The 18,869-nt window shown below is 38.7% G+C and overlaps 1 protein-coding gene and 1 long non-coding RNA gene across 3 annotated transcripts in view; both read right to left on the reverse strand.

Moving 5' to 3' along the window:
* mef2ca (myocyte enhancer factor 2ca) overlaps nucleotides 1-18,869 on the reverse strand; it is a 108,785-nt gene that overhangs the window by 30,803 nt on the left and 59,113 nt on the right.
* Nucleotides 4,312-8,281, reverse strand: LOC147842208 (uncharacterized). 2 transcript variants are annotated; one of them, XR_015501638.1, is made up of 3 exons: nucleotides 6,626-8,281; nucleotides 4,745-5,368; nucleotides 4,312-4,598 (listed from the first exon to the last, which is right to left on the reverse strand). It is a non-coding gene; the product is annotated as an uncharacterized LOC147842208 (long non-coding RNA). The 2 variants fall into 2 exon arrangements; XR_015501637.1 differs by having other exon boundaries at nucleotides 4,312-4,631.

Raw genomic sequence — 18,869 nt, forward strand, 5'->3', positions numbered from 1 at the left:
TGAGCACAAATAATGGATTAAGCTGAATGATTTCAGTTATTTCATAGTTGGATGCTAACGGTCTAATCTCTTTTAATGATTTATGCTAAGCTAAGCTAAAAGTGCTCCCATCAGACCTGGTTGTATTACTGTTGAACGCTTAATTCTGATTGGCTAATGAGCATTCTAAGGTCTAGTTCTATGATATCATCACATAAATGCCCATCTAAAGTAGTTCCGGGAGGTTTTGAGTCCATATCACTACGCTGAATGATTTCAGTTATTTGACAGCTAGATGCTAATGGTTTAATCTGATTCATTGATCTATGCTAAGCTAAGCTAAAAGCGCTCCAATCAGACCTGGTTAGAGTTCTGTTCAATGCTTGATTCTGATTGGCTGATGAAGGTTCATTCAAAGGTGTGCCGTTATTTATTTTGAGATAAAAGTAGTTCCGGCAGGTTTTAAGCTAATTACAGCTTCAGATCACTATGTTAAATTATTTCAGTTATTTCACAGCTAGATGCTAATCTGATTTAAGGATCTATGCTAAGCTAAGCTAAGCTAAGCTAAGACAAAAGTGTTTCCGTCAGACCTGGTTATGTTTCTGCTAAATGCTTGATTCTGATTAGCTGATGAGCATTCTAAGACGTGCCGTTATTTTCTGATAAATGCACAGATAAAGTAGTTCCGGCAGGTTTTCAGAGCATTACAGCTCCATATTTGTGCTGAATGACTTCAGTTATTTCAGAGCTCCAACAGTCCATCACAGTAAATCACATCAAAACACAACAGAAGGCTTTGGATGAGATGTATGAGAAAATAGTCCTACACAGAAGCTGCCCCCAGCCAATAGCAGAACAGTCACTACTGAGAGGAGGCGGGGCTAAAGATAGTAAGGTCCCATTAGATTGGTAAATTTTAGATAAACAACCAATGCATATAACAAACGTAATTAACCATACACGTCTGCCATAAGTATCATGCGTAAGCTATATTTGCAATACTGTGCAGCAAATATTACGCACCAAAAATATTCTGCTATCAATACATGTTGAGGAACTCTAATCTTGTACTGTCTAGAACCATTTATCCCAGTGCCGTAGTTGCAGCTGAAATGAAAAGCAGATGGATCTGGGTGGAAAATCGGAAAGCAGCCGTATAAATGAGCAGGGTTAAAGGCGTACGGCGGGACGGCCCGTTCCTGCGGCAGGTCGCACTTTCTGGCCCTCTTTCCAGCAGCTGCTCCGACCACAGCAGCTGGCCAACGCTCCCAAAACGCCACACTGGGAATTCTGTGTAACTTTCCTCCTTTGATGCTCTTAGAACCCTATAATAAGGAATCAAAGGCGCTCTCTTTTACTGCCACGGGTTGAGCGCTCTGTGTTTGGTATTAAACGCACCCCAGAGCGCAATTACAGCAAAAAAACGGCCCGCTGGAGATCCAATCCGACCGCGAGGAAGCGGAAGAGTGTCCCAAAACCCCAGAAAAGAGTGAACGTCCTGTGCTTTTCTGCTGCTCTTGGGTGGCTTTGGAAAACAACACCTCCAGAACTCAGCGTTTCACAGCTGACGCGAGGAAAGAGTGCTGAGGAGGACGAGAAGTACTGAGCAAAAGTGTGGAAGAATGAAGAATCATTAGCCCTCCTGAATTATGAGCCATCCTGTATATCTTTCTCCCTAGTTTCTGTTTAACAGAGAGAAGATGTTTTCAACCCATTTCTAACCATAACAGTTTAAATAACTCATTATTAATAACTGATTTCTTTGATAGCATGTAATATTTGACTAGATCTTCTTCAGGATACTAGTATTGAGCTTAAAGTGACATTTAAACAATCCAAGCTCATTCTAAAAACGTAGTCCTGCGAACGTTTCTGGAGGCCGCGATTTATGTAGCCGGAGGTACGTATAACTGCATTTCATTTTTTTAAGCGAACGCTACGGGGGGCGGTGTGACGCTGCTCTTCTTCGCGCTCGCCGGCTGATAGCTCACCTCCGTGTGGAGGGCTTTCCTGGCGCAACCAGTTTGTCCGGTTAGCTCGTCGAGTGGAGACCCGGAGGGGAGCTGACCGCAACGATGGCGACGACAAGGTTCGAGTCTGGGGAAAAGCAGTTCAAGAAATCAGGTAAGACAAAAACAGAATCCAGAAAATAAAGTGAACAAGTGAAAAACAGGGGGAGAATGTGGTGAAATCCGAAAACGCGGACAAAATTAGATGAGGGCTTTTCTTTTTCTGGACGGCTTTTGTAAATCGCTGCTTGGGTTTGGGGAAGCAAGCGGGCGGGCGGGTCAATCGGTAAAATTGGTTGGGTTTGGGGAAGGAGGAGGGTGGGTCGGCCGATTGGCCGGTCGCCCAGTCAATCATTCAGTCAGTCGAATAGACGGTCACTCGACAGCGGCCTCTGACGGCTTTACGCGAGAACAGTGCGGGTGTGAACGATGCTCTTGAGAGGCGTTCGAGATGCAAAAAAGCGCACAAAGGGCCTCTCACGGATTTGCAAAAACAAAAACTGCAAAAATACGTTGCATTTAAAGGCTTAACTAGAGTAATTAGTGTAAAGTTATGGTAATCATTGTAGTCATTGTATAACAGTGGTTTGTTCTGGAGACAATCCAAAACTAATATTGCTTAAAGAGGGCGAATAATATTGACCTTAAAATGGCTTTAAAACAATTAAAAACTGCTTTTTTGTACAATGGACTTTCTCCAAAAGAAAAAATACCAGAGGAAATACTGTGGAAAAATTCCTGAATCTGTTCAACATCGTTTGGGAAATATTTGATTAGAAAAAAAAATATAAAAAATCATAAATAATGGCAAGTATAATAAATGTCATATTTACAAAGTATTTTTGAGCATATAATGTATATTTTTGTGTATATAAATATAAACATGGCTACAGGGCTTAAATTCTGCCGGAACACACCGGAACCGGTACCTCTGAAATCTGATCCGATTTTACCGATCCCCCTCCTCAACCGCCCTCCTACCTCGTCCGCTGTTCACTTTCACTTTCTTCCGCGACTCCCCAACTCTTCCCTTTCGTCCACGACACCCCCGCCTGCTCACTATCGTCCACGACAGCCCACTGAAGGCATTCAGAATATGTTTGCTACCAAAATAATAAGTCTTTGAGAACAGGTTTTTCAAGCCAGGTGGCGCATTAAACCAGGGGCTCATCTCCTGTTTCCAAAATGCATCACAAACTGCTTGAGAAACTGTTCTACTCTGATAATTGGTGATGAAAATAAATAATGTTCAATAAGATGTGCTTGTGTTTACTCACTGCTTATTTAGGTAAACATAAATGTTGAACTGTCGGCCTACATAAGCTCCAAACAGCCATTTTAGATCACCTTAATCCGACTAAAGTCATCACTGAACTAAACAGAAATGGAATTAAGACATGTGGAGTATGCAGATATTAGTGGCATGATTGAAGTATCAGTAAACACATGTATACATCCACGCTAAAATATTGAGGTGAAGGTCATCATAGCTTGCGTAGAATAGACCCAGCTCCCAACCCAACTTTGAGAATAGATTAACGACCATATTTTTTTATTTGCATAAAATAATTATGCATATTAAAAAAAAATTTATATGCATTATACAAATTATTTATAAATATTTATCTAAATACATTTCTTTTGTATATGTTTGTACTTTATGTACAGTCAGTCATTCATTTTCCCTTGGTGTGGTCTCTATTCCACAGCGAAACAAACCGCCAGTTATTACAGCATATGTTTTTCAACGCGCATGCCCTTCCAGCTGCAACCCCGTAATGGAAAACACCCATGCACATTCACATACACCAAGGGTGTCCGAACTCGGTCCTGGAGGGTCAGTGTCCTGCATATTTTAGTTCTGACCCCAATTAAACACACCTGAACCTGCTGATCAAGCTCTTACTGGATATACTAGAAACTTCCAGGGAGGCGTGTTAAAGGAAGTTAAAGCTATGCAGGACACCGGCCCTCTAGGACCGAGTTTGGACACTCATGACATACACACTCATACACTACGGCCAATTTGGTTCATCAATTCCCTTATAGTGCATGTGTTTGGACTGTGGGGGAATCCGGAGCACCCGCAGCAACAGTGGGAGAACATGCAAACTCCACACAGAAATTACCCAGCTGGGTTCGAACCATAATAAGTCCTTAGAGGAGAAAAACTCTGCGTAATTTTCAAATTACAGCTGATAATGTCATTATTAATCAGCTAAGAGGCTTTCTAAGTTGTTATCTCTCTTGTGTATGTTGTAGTGCTGCATTTATACCACAGTAATCCGCGAGTGTTTGCTTTGCTTTGGCTTTTTTTTTTGGGTTAATAATTGTGATATCCTGATTGCAACAGAGAAATACCAGGAAATCTCTGTAGACTGATGGCATTTCATGTTGTTCAGCCGTATAATCTTAAAATGTAAGTAAAATCAGCGGTTTTGTCATCATTTTAGACATTACGCTAGAGAATCATTCAAACTCTAGCTAAATGATCGGCGCAAGAAAGTAGTTCCTCATACAAAAGGATTTTTGAGACTCTCCGTGTTTGATTTTCTTTTTTATATACACGATTGTGCCGTCAAAATGTTGTATGAATGCAATTTCACACTCGTAGCAGTGTGATGTGACTGTATATCAGCACTGGTGGGGCACTAATGCACTCGGGCTGCAACCTCTAGTCAACGCATGCCTGCCACCAGTGCTGATATACAGCCATATCTCACTGCTAAGAGTGTGATATTGCTAATATATACACATACAAATCAATATTGCACATTATTTTTCACATTTTTACAGTATTTTTAGCCAAATAAATGCAGCTTTGCAGCATTAGAGACTCCTCTCAAACTTTTGACCTGCAGTGCATGAATTTTAATGCATTCCCTCAGCTGTAAATAATCACGCAAGCATGCCATCACTTTACATTCACCGTCATGTGATGATCCAACACAGGCTTTGTTTTCCCATTCTATAGAGGACAGAATGGTTATTCATGTTATATTATGACTGATCAAGCTCATCCGAACACAAAGGCGCTCACTGTGGCTCAATAATGGGCTCTTGTGGGCCTCAATCATCCTCCATCACCAGACTCAACTGTATTCAATGTATGACACGCCATATACAATCAAGAGAAATACAGCATTCCTTGCGAGCCGTCAATTAACAGCTTCTCTTTTATTAACCACAGCATATTGGAAAACAGTCTCATTATTAACAGTTAGCAGTCTGAGGCCCTGTTTACACACACGGGAATGAATGTGTTTTCATCAATCCAAACACAAGTGGACATTAGTAAGAAAAATAGTCGCAAATAGAGATAAATTAGTGATTGGTGATAAAAATAGAGCTGTTTTTGGTGCTAAATAGAATATATACTCACCGGCCACTTTATTAGGTACACCTGTCCAACTGCAAGTTAATGCAAATTTCTTATCAGCCAATCACATGACAGCAGCCCAATGCATTTAGGCATGTAGACATGGTCAAGATGATCTGCTGCAGTTTAAACTGAGCATCAAAATGGGGAAGAAAGGGGATTTAAGTGACTTTGATCATGGTTGTTGGTGCCATACGGGCTGCTCTGAGTATTTCAGAAACTGCTGATCTACTGGGATTTTCACTCACAACCATCTCTAGGGTTTACAGAGAATGGTCTGAAAAAGAGAAAATATCCAGTGAGCTGCAGTTCTGTGGGCGTAAATGTCTTGTTGATGCCAGAGGTCAGAGGAGAATGGCCAGACTGGTTCCAGCTGATAGAAACTCAAATAAGCACTCGATACAACCGAGCTCTGGAGAAGAGCATCTCTGAACACACAACACGTCCAACCTTGAGGCGGATGGGCTACAGCAGCAGAAGAGCACACCGGGTGCCGCTCCTGTCAGCTAAGAACAGGAAACTGAGGCTACAATTCACACAGACTCACCAAAACTGGACAATAGAAGATTGGAGAAACGTTGCTGCTCTGATGAGTCTCCATTTCTGCTGCCACATTCAGATGCTCGGCTCACAATTTGGCCTCAACAATATGAAAGCGTGAATCCATCCTGCCTTGTATCAGCAGTTCAGGCTGGTGGTGGTGGTGTAATGGTGTGGGGGAGATTTTCTTGGCACACTTTGGGTCTATTAGTACCAACTGAGCATCAACGCCACAGCCTACCTGAGTATTGCTGCTGACCATGTCCATCCCTTTATGAGCACAGTGTCTCCATCTTCTGATGGCCACTTCCAGCAGGATAACGCAGCATGTCATAAAGCTCAATCATCTCAGACTGGTTTCTTGAACATGACGATGAGTTCACTGTACTCAAATGGCCTCCACAGTCACCAGATATCAATCCAATAGAGCACCTTTGGGATGTGGTGAACAGGAGATTGGCATCATGGATGTGCAGCAGTCAAATCTGCAGCAACTGTGTGATGCTATCATGTCAACATGGAGCAAAACCTCTGAGGAATATTTCCAGTATTTTGTTGAATCTGTGTCATGAAGGATTAAGGCAGTTCTGAAGGGAAAAGTGGATTCAACCAGGTACTAGTAAGGTGTACCTAATAAAGTGGCCGGTGAGTGTATATGCAGTTATATTAGAGAAGGAAAAACACCAGTGGCAAATCCCAACACACTAAACTACACTTCTCTCACTGATATTTGCTCCAGTTTATTCAATAAAAATGACCATTTTCACTCATGTAATGAAAGCGCTGCTTTATTTACAAATCTTTTATGCAACATTATAGTTTGTGCATGAATTTAATTAGCATCTTTGCATGGGAACATAGCTATCTATGACTAAATGTACATTTTTTGGTGACCTGTCCCTTTAATATCAGGTGTAAAGTGAGAAAGAAGCTAAAGTGATCTGTTTTGAGCTTTGCTGGTTCTCCTTCAGGTCCTGGAAAACCTGACTCACGCAGCAGCAAGGTTCAGATTAATGGTGGAATGTAAAACCGCCCTCTGATGTCGCTCAATCGAGGATGAAGAAAACAGGGCAGTAAATACTGCGTTTCAGACTCCAAGCATGAGCGGATCAGAACAATGACCCAAATGTGGGCTGAGGTCAGCGCTCGCTCGAATTTCACACCGTGTTTTCAAGTTTACACAGCAGAACAGATGGCAGATACCAGACCACAGAAACAGACTGAGAAGTGCAGGGAAACAAGCCCACGTAGGTCACGTGATATTAAAAAGCTTCGTAAGATACTATAGTAAAGTGTATTACCCTCTATAGCAGTGGTTCTCAACTGGTTTGGCCATGGGACCCACATTTTACCTTAGTCATCAAGCCGCAACCCAAATTTTTAGGAACTATAATATAATTTTAGGAATTATAATTAATTTGTATTTATTTGTTAACATAAACAAGTAGTGACAGATAAATCATAAGAAAATCACCAAGACTTACAAATAAACACTATTTTACTGCTGTCATTTAACAAAATGCATTCAATTCTAATAATATTACTGAGTAAAAACGTCAAATACTGTAAACAGTGGTTAGGGTGAGGAAAAGTTCAGTTAGTATTAACTAAACTGAACTTTTAATAAAACGTTAACGCTGATCCTGTTGAACGAACCAGCAAATTAAAGCAAAGTGATTGAAATAATCATAACCATTCTTATAATAATCACCAGGGGCCTCATGTATCAACGCTGCGTACGCTCAAAAAAATGTCAGGGTTCTGCCACTCTGGTCTTGTAAATTCTTGTTTTGGTGGCAGAGCTCGGACACTACCCATGTCTGGTCCTGTTTCTGTCTCTGTGTGCGCGCGCGCGCCGTCGTGGGTGTACGCGGAGTGTGCGCGCTGCCGCTTGATGTGGCCGCGCACGCTCTGCGTCCCTCAGACGCGCGCGCTCTTGTACTAGTGTTTGTGTTTGTTCTGTCAGCATCGCGCTGCTTTATTCTCTGCGCCTCAGTCTAGTCGGTTTCAGTTTTGGTTGGCGCTGAGATGAAGCATGCGCGTTGCTTATGTGTGAGCGCATGGTAAGGTGTTTATCTATCGTGTGCTCGTGTCTTGCGTCTCTTGTCAAAGCACGTGGCTCGGTGTTTACATTGTGGTCACGTGCTTTTGTCCTGCGCTTCAGTGTTGTGCTTGTCTTGTCATGAACATGCGGTTAATGAGTTCTCTCATTGGCTGCATGTTCTTGTCCTGTGTTAAGTGAGCGCATGGCTTGTGTTGTCTCTCTGTGTCATGCGCTCTCCCGTCTATTGTCTAGTCCCACCCTCCTTGTTTACTCATTATTAGTTTGTCATGTTCACCTGTGTGTCAATTTACTTTTTGCTTTATAATCCCCCTCATGTTTTCAGTCCTTTGCCAGTTCTTTGTCTACACTCCACGTGTTCCAGTCTTGCCTTGTCTTGTCTGCCCAGCCAAGTTTGTGTGTTTTGTTAATGTTTTCCCCCTCGGGGTAGTTTTTGTTTTGCCTTTTATTTTTATTTTATTATAATAAACGCCCATTATTTGCTGCACCTGAGTCCTCGCTCCTTTCCCTAACCACGACCGTGACAAAAACTTTGCGTACGCCAGGTTTCACGCTCAGAATCGCTCACGTTTGGATTTACTAACGATGAACTGAACGTGGGAATGTGCGCAGCTCCACGGCAGCTTTCTGGCTGGTGTACGCACATTTTTTGTGCGTGTCTGTTTTATTTCCATTGGCGACTCCTAGAGGCAGTTGTGTTAAATTCCTCTCTACAAAGTGTCTGAGCCTTGCAATGGCAGCTGTATGAGACGGGTTCATCTAGCAGGTTTATAAGGTTTCCATACCACACAGTTGACCAGCTAAACATTAAAGCACAATTTGCAGCAGTCGCCTGTTTTCCCAATGTAATCTAAACTGCACGCACATCGCTATAAAGACACTATCTGAAGATGAATTTGCATGCGTGAATCAGAAACATTTCCATTCAATAAATGTGCAAATAAAATATGATGCACAAACTTATTGATTCCTACTTGTCTTTCTCGTGATAAATAGTTGGCAAAATCTGATATGTAGCGGGGGAAAAAGAAGAATGAGTTCATCAGACGCTGGATTCGAGCCGAGTTCATGATCGAACGTGTCTAAACATGTTGACATGCATTTTACAAGCTGCGCCACTGCGACTGTTAAGGGTGCTGCAACATTTTACACCTATAAACCACACTATTTCTTTTTTAATTCACTCAGTGCGATGTTCAGACCCAACTGTGTTAACCGCATCAGATAAACTCTCCCCACTCAAAGCAGCACCTCCAATTCACATTCTGTTCAGAGTTTCTCTTCTTGCTTGCTTTTGCCGTTGCTTTTTCGTTGGGTTTTGCCATTAGCATAGTCATTTGCATATTCATACGGGGGAGGAGGCAGGGAGTGGTTTTGTGCTCGTGCATGTTGCGCTCAGTTTCACGTTCATTCAGATGTACAAAAGAATATGCGTGAGATTCGGCTTTGTGCGTACGCAATGTTTTAGTATGATTTCCACGCAACTCTTCAGGTGTTTGCTCTTCTGCTATTGTGTGGGCTTTCTTGGCCTTTGCTACACGGTGAGCACAGTAAGATGAGCGGAGTGCCTGTACTGTTTTGATCATGAAGATGTTGTGATGCCCTCAGCTATTGGAGTCTTTGAAGATAGTCCACAGGTTTGTCCTTGCAACTGGGATGTTTGGTTTCTAAATGTCGTTTTAATTGAGAAGGTTTCGTGTTCTCTTGTGTGAGCACTTCACTACACACCGAGGCTTTAAGCCTTTTTTGTCGTCAATACATGTAAATCCACACTTTACAAATTCGGGGTTGTACTTACGCTTCGACATATTTGTTGCTATAATTATATGAAATTTCACATGTCAGACGTTACGGTTGACGCCCGCGCATTTCAAAATAAAAGTCTGATATAAGCAAAATAAGATAAAAATTAAACTTTTGTTGTTTTTTTTATCACACACTTCGCGACTCACTGAAAATGTTCCCGCGACCCACCAGTTGAGAAACACTGCTCTATAGTATTGTAAACTCTGCTAATGAATGCTCCAGCATACAGCAGTGTTAACTATAGTGAACTGATCAACTGTAATGAATACTGTAGTATAGTTTAGTTTTACTTCAGTAAACTGGTAGTATAATATACCCAAAAACTACAGTATTGGGTCACCTGTTTATATTACTATAATAATAATAATAATAATAATAATTTTAATTATTGATTATTAATTATTAATAATAATAATTTCTTACATTTATATAGCGCTTTTCTGGACACTCATTGCGCTTTACACATATTACACATCCTCATCCACCATCAGTGTGCAGCATCCACCTGGATGACGCAACGGCAGCCATATTGCGCCAGACCACACATCACACACCAGCTGATTGGTGGAGAAGAGACCGAGTGATGAAACCAGTTATGATATGGGGAAGGTTAGGAGGCCATGATGGACAGAGGGCAGTGGGCAGATTTGGTCATTATGCCGGGGTTAAACCCCTACTCTTTTTCGGAGGACATCCTGGGATTTTTAACGACCACAGAGAGAGTCGGGACCTCGGTTTAACGTCTCATCTGAAAGACGGCGCTCACTGAGCAGTATAGAGTCCCCTTCACTATACTGGGGCGTTAGGACCCACACAGACCGCAGGTTGAGCGCCCCCTGCTGGCCTCACTAACAACACTTCTGGCAGCAACCTAGCTTTCCCATGTGGTCTCCCATCCGGGTACTGACCAGGCGCAGCCCTGCTTAGCTTCAGTGGGCGACCATGAGAAAGTTGCAGAGAGCTAGCTGCCAACTACAACTATAGGTGTAGTGTTATCATCCATACAAGAGTGTTCAAATCAAGTGCTTTATAATACTGTAGTACAGTTTAAAAATGCAGAGGAGAGAGTACTGAAAAAATCATCCATTCATTGAGTGTCTATTTAGTCTCTTTTTCTGAGGTCGCCACAGCGGAATGAACCGCCAACTATTCCAGCATATGTTTTATGCAGTGGATGCCATTCCAGCTGCAACCCAGTACTGGGAAACACACATACACACTCATTCACACACACAAATACTCATATACAACGGCCAGTTTATTTCATCCAATTCAGCCTCCACATCAAAGCTCCTGAAAGCAAAGAAGGTCAAGGTGTTCCAGGATTGGCCAGCCCAGTCACCTGAATTAATATTATTGAGCATGTCTGGGGTCAGATGAAGGAGGAGGCATTAAAGATGAACCCAAAGACTTTTGGTGAGCTCTGGGAGTCCTGCAGGAACGCTTTCTTCACCATTCCAGATGACTTTATTAATCATGATTAGCTGGTCAGGCTGGAAACTGACCAGCTAAATCCAGCTAAAACCAGCTTGACCAGCCTGGTTTAAGCTGGACATAGCTGGTTTTGACTGGGCTCCCAGCCTGGCTAGGCTGTTCAAGCTGGATTTAGCTGGTCATCTCCCAGCCTGACCAGCTAAGACCAGGCTGGAAATGGCTGGAAACCAGCCTGGAAATGGCCAAAACCCCTCTAAAACCAGCCTGGTCTACCAGCTAAAACCAGCCAACAAGCCTAGGCTGGTTTAAGCTGTTTTTTTCAGTAGGGAGAAGTCTAGTTATTATTTGTATTCCTAAAACTTGGATAGGCGACAAGACTTTTGTCAGGTAGTGTATTGTGCAGCCCTACTTTACCCCACTGCTATTTACTATGCAAGTTTTTGCTCAGAGAGAAAATCAAATGGAGGGAAAAACAAGCTCGCTTATCCTCTCTCTCCCTCTCTCTCCAGCACTCGTGTCTATTCTTCTCCATTTTCCTTGGCACGACTGCCGGGCCGGGGCTATTTTTAGCTGTGCTGCTTTCTATTTTTAGAAAACTACCGGTTTTCAGGCGTTTAATGGGGAAGGACCACATGAAAACACAAAGGGCTGGAACGAGGAGGAGGTCTGGCACACAAGCTGGGCGTCTGCTCCTCGTTTCCAGCGCTATGAGAACTTCAGCTGCTCGCCGGGGACGGAAAAAGGGGCGAAGAATGCAAAAGCCTTATAAATAACCGCGAGTCTCGGGGCAAAAGCGCAAAATGCAACACGCTGTTACTAAGTGGAGCTGTAAACTCATGTTAACCCGTTTGTGGAAGAGGAGGGGTGAAGGAATGCTAAACAAAGACAGCTCTCTTTCTGTGAAATTCCTGCCGGGATGAACTGAGAGCGCCACTGATTTGTCTTGAGGGGGAAAAGAAATAAATAAATTGGCTTAGTGGTTAGCACTGTGGCCTCACAGCAAGAAGGTCGCTGGTTCGAGCCTCGAGCCTGGCATTTCAGTGTTTGCATGCTGTCCCTGTGTTGGTTTCCTCCGGGTGCTCCGGTTTCCCCCACAGTCCAAACACATGCGCTATAGGGGAATTGATGAACTAAATTGGCCTTAGTGTATGTGAATTAGTGTGTATGGGTGTTTCCCAGTACTGGGTTACGGCTGGAGGGGCATTCGCTGTGTAAAACATATGCTGGATATGTTGGCCATTCAATCAGCTGTGGCGAGCCCTGATTAACAAAGGAAAATTAATGAATAAATATTTATATTCATAAAATGATATACATGTGCATGAATTGAAAGGAGGTAAAAGAAATAAATGCTTTTAAATTATATACATCTACTTTTTTTGTCATTTTAAATATTATTTATATTCATAAATAATATAAATATTCATTTTATATTCATTTTATTTCAAGATTGTAAATTTTATTATTAATTTTAATTTTAATTTATATTAATTTCAATTCTATTTATATGTATTTAATATTAATTTAATTTAAATAATATAAATATTGATAATATTGTGTGAAATTCCTGCAGGGATGAATTGAGTGCGCCACTAATTTGTCTTGAGGGGACAAAAATGATAAATGATGTGCATCGTCTTTATTAATAATTTTAAATTATTTTCATGTTCACAAATAGTATAAATAGTAATTTTTAAATCATTTTATTTGAATATTCATTTCAATTAAAGTCAAATAAGTTTTTATTCATATTTATTCAATATTTGTTTTATTTACATTACATAAATATTCATTTTATGTTCATTTTATTTCAATATTAATTCATATTCATTCCATGTTTATTTATTTCAATTTTATTATTTATTATGATTTGTCCTGAGGGAAAATTTTTTTTTTTTTATTATTTTTAATTATTTTCATATTCATGAATGATATGAATACTCATGTTATATACATTCAATATTTTAATACTCATTTCAATTCATTTCAATTTATACTAGTTTAATTTATATAAATTTTATTTATATTCATTCAATATTTATTTTATTTAAATAAAACAACTATATTTATTATATTCTGTGAAATTCATGCAGGGATGAACTGTGCGCCACTGATTTGTCTTGAGAGGAAAAAAATTAAGAAATAAATGCTTTTAAACTATGTACATAACTTTTGTACCAAGTTAAACAATATTAGTAAATAATTTAATTATTTATTTTATATTAATTTTATTTCATTGTTTCAATATTTGCATCAATTAATATGAATAAAAATTGTATTTATATTTAGTGAGTGCGCCATTATGATTTGTCTGGGGAGGGGGGGGGGATTTAGGAAATCAATGCTTTTAAATTATGTGCATCTGTTTGTTCTCATTTTAAATAATACTCATAATCATAAACTATATAAATAATCATTTTATTTTGACAATCATTTCCATTAATTTTAATTTATATTAATTTGAGGGGGGAAAGGAAATAAATAAATGCTTTTAAATTATATACATCTTTTTATCATTTTTAATAATATTCATATTCATAAATAATATAAACATTCATTTATACATAAAATTAAAGAAATAAACTATTTTAAAATATATGCATCATATTTTATAACTTTAGATAATATTTATATTTAGATGCACAAATATTTATAAAGACACACATCTAATAAAACCAATATGACAGAGTTGAAGACAAATTCGTTATAATTAATACTTTTACAAATATTTCCTAACATGTAAATAATTTTAGTAATTATTTAAATTTGAATTCAATAAGCGACACGGTGGCTCAGTGGTTAGTGCTGTCTGTCTTAATTAAACAATTAAATTAAATAAATCAATAAAATTAATTAAAATAAGATCAAATAACTTAAATAAAATTTAAATAAATAAATAAATTAAATAGAATAAATTAAATTTAAATAAATGAATAATTTAAATTAAATTAAATTGAATTAATAAATTTAATTTAATTTAATTTAAACAAATGAATAAATAAAATAGAATATATTAAATTAAAATTAATTATTAAATTAAATTAAATAATTAAATTAATAAAAAAATTACTAAAATAAAATAAAATAAAACTAATTTAATTTAATTTTATTTTATTTTATTTTTATTTAATTTAATTTAATTTAATTTAATTTAATTTAATTTAATTTAATTTAATTTAAACAAATGAATAATTAAAATAGAACAAATAATTAAATTAGTAAAAAATAAAATAAAATAAAATAAAATAAAATAAAATAAAATAAAATAAAATAAAATAAATTTAATTAAATTTAATTAAATTTAATTAAATTTAATTTAATTTAATTTAATTTAATTTAATTTAATTTAATTTAATTTAATTTAATTTAATTTAAACAAATGAATAATTAAATTAAATTAAATTGAATTTAATTAAATTAAAAAGTAAAATCAAATAAATTAATTAATCAAATAAAAAAGCCGTTCATGTAAAATAAGTAATGCTGTTTTTTATTGATATATGTTCATTTATTTCTACATATATAAAAAAATGTTTAGCAGTGTTTAGTATGTATATGTATTATTTTAAATGCATATAATGTTATTTATGAAAAGCTACAATCAGATTTTGTATTTTAAAAGAGTTTTCTACACAACTACACTTTTTATTTTCAATGTCAGTTCCTCCACTGTACGTGTGCAGGGTAAACACTTCCATTTGATATGGACAATTTGGCCAGAAATACAAAGAAAGGTAAATATTTGCCTCGATAACCCTAATTTGCTGCATTTTATTAGTTATAAGGCAGTAGATGGGTTTGGATCAGAGATGCAGGATAAGATCAAGCGGAAAATATCCTTTATAATTACTAATAAACAGTTAAAATCTTAATAATAGACACCCACTGAAATAAATAGTGAGAGTTGAACTAAAGTGTTGCTGAAATATTGTTTCAAACTGCGAGTGAACTGCGAATGCAAACAAAAACTGAAGAACGCATCGGCGTGCAACTACATGAAGACAAATTATCTCAATTAGAAAAGCGTTTGAGGCCAATGTGCCTGAATCAGAGCCAGAAAATAAAAGTAGGTTGATTATGTTTTGTTCGTTCGGTCTGAAATCACATCACGGACGTGCCAATCGCTGCAGGCATGTTTTTGTGTGGTGAAGCTGACTGGAGGAGGGGAAAACTGTCACCTCAATGCCTTCCAGCGCAGACCCAAAAACACAAGAGGTCAAGCTCCAAACGCACACAGATTTGCTCAATCTCATTAGCCGGCCATGCAGTCATTAACAGCATGACCTTTGGAAATAATTAACGTTTTCCTTCCTCGTGTCGACCCACTCTCGATAGGGAGTAATCGGAAGGTGTGTGTGGTCTGGAAAACGTGCGGTGGTTTTGGGGCTGTAACGTTTTGAGGATTAAACGGAGCGTTTTGCAGATTACGCTAATCGAGGAAATGGGATTATCCCGGTTCTCTAACTGGATGAGATTTGCCTCGTGGAGACTCTCGTGCCGCTTTTTCTACTTCTCATAAACACACAGCTAAATCTGACCCCGAGGGTTCTGCATGTAATGCATGTGTTAACTGTGTGAATGGGCTGTGCAATGATGTTCCAGCAGAATGAACAGGCAATGTATAATAATCATGGTCACACTTCACAATGAGGTTAGTTAATGAACACTCACCGGCCACTTTGTTAGGTACACCTGTCCAACTGCAAGTTAATGCAAATTTCTAATCAGCCAATCACATGGCAGCAACTCAGTGCATTTAGGCATGCAGACATGGTCAAGACGATCTGCTGCAGTTCAAACTGAGCATCAGAATGGGGAAGAAAGGGGATTTTAAGTGACTTTGAACGTGGCATGGTTGTTGCTGCCAGACGGGCTGCTCTGAGTATTTCAGAAACTGCTGATCTACTGGGATTTTCAAGCACAACCATCTCTAGGGTTTACAGAAAATGGATCCATCCTGCCTTGTGTCAACAGTTCAGGCTGGTGGTGGTGGTGTAATGGTGTGAGGGAGATTTTCTTTGGGCTTATTAGTACCAATTGAGCATCAACGCCACAGCCTACCTGAGTATTGCTGCTGACCATGTCCATCCCTTTATGAGCACAGTGTCTCCATCTTCTGATGGCTACTTCCAGTAGGATAACGCAGCATGTCATAAAGCTCAATCATCTCAGACTGCTATCTTGGACATGACAATGAGTTCACTGTACTCAAATGGCCTCCACAGTCACCAGATCTCAATCCAATAGAGCAGCTTTGGGATGTGGTGGAACGGGAGATTGGCATCATGGATGTGCAGCCGACAAATCTGCAGCAACTATGTGATGCTATCATGTCAATATGGAGCAAAATCTCTGAGGAATATTTCCAGTACCATGTTTAATCTCTCATCAAGGATTAAGGCAGTTCTAAAGACAAAAGGGTCTAACCCGGTACTAGTAAAGTATACCTAATAAAGTGTATATACTAATTATGAACAATGCTTGTACCACATTAACTAATCATAGTTCAGCATTTACTAATGCATTATTAACATATAAAGTCATGCTAACCAAAGTTAAAGTACTGTGAGTACCATAAATGACTTTATTTTGAGCAAATACTATGACAAATGGGGTTTGTTTATGTTAGTAAAACTAACGTTGACTAATACAACTTTATTGTAAAGTGTTACTATAATAATAATAATAATAATAATAATAATAATAATAATAATAATAATAATAATAATATGTTTTTATTTACATTAAGCAGATACTTGAATAACAGTAAGTACATGACAAGTGAAATATATAGTGTAATTTGCTGGGTTTAAACATAATTAAATGATTAATTTAGTCCTGACTGCATATGTTTTAGGTCATTGTAACTTATTAAACTAAGTTAATTATGTTCTAACTTAATTTTATAAGTGAAGCAATTGGATTTAAGTCAGTTTAACATAGTAAAAGTTCATAAGGTTAATTTGATTCAGCTTAAAAACTGAAGGCAACCAGGATTTTTTGTAGTGTACAGAATAATAATGGAGCACATTTATGTAAATATCCATAGTATTACTCTTATCCCAAGCCAAATAAACCCCACGCATTCACAGATTGCTGTGTGTAAGAGTGAAGTGAGTTGCGAAACAATAACCGGCTCAAACACACACAGATAAACAGATCCTTCAGCACCTCGAAACGCCTCTTACAGCAGCTGCACTGTTATTCCTCATGTTAACCATTCATTCCTTCAGCTTAGTCTCTTTATTCATCAGGGGCGCCACAGCGGAATCAACCACCAACTATTCCAGCATATATTGTACACAGCGGATGCCCTTCCAGCTGCAACCGAGTACTGGAAAACACCCATACACACTCAGGCCCCGTTTACACTAGTCCGTTTTAGTTTTAAAATGGCGTTTTAGATCAAAAACAATCCGCGTCCACACTAGCATTTCTGAACATATCTCCGTCCACACTATGTCACCAAAAACGTATATCACGTGACTATTCGCGCACTCTGGGCATGCGCGTTCTAGTATAAACAGGAAGCATGTGTCTCGCTCGGCATTTGGTTATTGTTAGTCAGCAAACGCCGGTTGAACAATGAACGCGATGGCAAAGAAAGCAAGAGAGGTATTTCTGTGGACAGACGACGAGGTCGAGTTGTTACTAAACGTAACAAATGAATAACTGCACAATGGCACCTAAAACAGACAATAGTGCAAACAATGCTCCCATTTCTGTGTCCGTGTTGTTGTTTACAGTGAAGGCTGGTCTGCTGTCTTCCGGTAGCGTTGAAGCCATGTGTTATAGTCATGTGATGGGGGCTTGACGAATAAGGGAAGGATACGCAATGACACAAAAGCCCCAATCAGGTAGCGAATCTCAGCAGCCCCGCCTCCGTTTTCAGATGTCTCCGTTTTCCCTCATCCACACTGAGACTGAGCAGCAGCGTTTCAGAATGAAAACAGCCTCTCCAGCGTTTCCAAAACGCTCCGCTTTTGGCACTCGAAAACTCAGGCCTAGTGTGGACAGATGGCGTAAACGTAGGAAAACGTATGCGTTTTAAAACTAAAACGCATTAGTGTAAACGGGGCCTCATTCACTCACACACACACACACACACACACACATTCATACACTACGGCCAATTCCCCTATAGCACATGTGTTTGGACTGTGGGGAACTTGGAGCACCCAGGGGAAACCCACACCAACATGGGGAGAGCTGCAGCTGGAGGGGCATTCGCTGTGTACAACATATGCCGGAATAGTAAGTGGTTCATTCCTCTGGTGTGACCTTTGATAAACAAAGGAATGATCTAAAGGAAAATTAATTAATGAATGCACAAAAAATAATGGATTATAGATTAAATAATAGATTTATGGTAATATGTAGTAATAACTAAAATATTTCTGCTAAATTATTTTCCCAATGTAAAAAGTTAAATAAAATGTTGTTTTTATATATGTTATTTAAGGTAAAAGCACAAAGCTCAATTAGTTGGAACCACTTGTTTGGTAAACAAAACTACAGACAAAGAATAAGTTGACTTAATTTCTTCATTTTGTCCCAATATAAACGGGTTGTGTTGAAGCCAGCATGTGTTAGAGTGTAGTTAGTAAAGGAGAGCGTTTGTTTGTGTGGCACCAGTTTTTTTACTGGAAACGGGACT

The sequence above is a fragment of the Danio rerio genome, chromosome 10, assembly GCF_052040795.2.
Source record: "Danio rerio strain M-AB ecotype USA chromosome 10, GRCz13ab, whole genome shotgun sequence".
Taxonomy (NCBI): Eukaryota; Metazoa; Chordata; class Actinopteri; order Cypriniformes; family Danionidae; genus Danio; species Danio rerio.